The following is a 784-nucleotide window of genomic DNA, read 5'->3' as shown; positions in this document are numbered from 1 at the left end:
TTACATTAAGTTAATATACCACATTCCATTTATCCAATCATCAGTTGGTGGATATTTGGGTTGTTTCCACTTTGGGGCTATTATAAATAATGCTGCTATAAATATGCCTGTACAAGTTTTTATATGAACATCTTTTATTTCTCTTGGGTATATATCTAAGGAATGAGATTGCTGGGTCAAACAGTAACACTATGTTACTTTTTGAGGAACTGCTAAACTATTTTCCACAGTGGCTACAGCATTTTCCATTCCCACCAGCAATCTACAAGGGTTCTAATTTCTCCACATTCTTGTCAACACTTGTTATCATCTTTTTGATTATAGTCATCCTAGTGGATATGGAGTGGTATCTCACTGTCTTTTTGATTTGTATTTCCCGCTCATTGTTGCTTCTTCTCATATCTTCCTTGTGTATTTTATTTCCTTCTTCCTAAAGTACACCCTTTATTGTTTATTTAGCAAGAGTGTGTGTGTGGTAAATTCACTCATATCTGTATCTAGAATTGTGTTTACTTAACCTTAACATTTAAATTATAATTTATCTGGTTACAGAACTGCACACTGCAGTTATTTTTCTTTGTGATGTTTTGAAGATATTATCCCACCATCTTCGTGCTTCTTTTATTGAGAAATCTTCTTAGTGCAATCTATTTACCATTCTTTCCCCTATAACTGCCTTTAAGTTCTTATCTTTGGCCTTGATGTCCTGCAGTTCACTAAGACATTGGTTTGGATATTTCTTTTTTTTTTTTTTTTTTTTTTTTTTTTTCTAGACCACGGCCCC

This window comes from Lipotes vexillifer, unplaced genomic scaffold (assembly GCF_000442215.2).
Source record: "Lipotes vexillifer unplaced genomic scaffold, Lipotes_vexillifer_v1.1 scaffold726, whole genome shotgun sequence".
Lineage (NCBI taxonomy): Eukaryota > Metazoa > Chordata > Mammalia > Artiodactyla > Lipotidae > Lipotes > Lipotes vexillifer.
The sequence above is the reverse complement of the archived record's forward strand: the minus strand, read 5'-3'. Positions refer to the sequence as shown.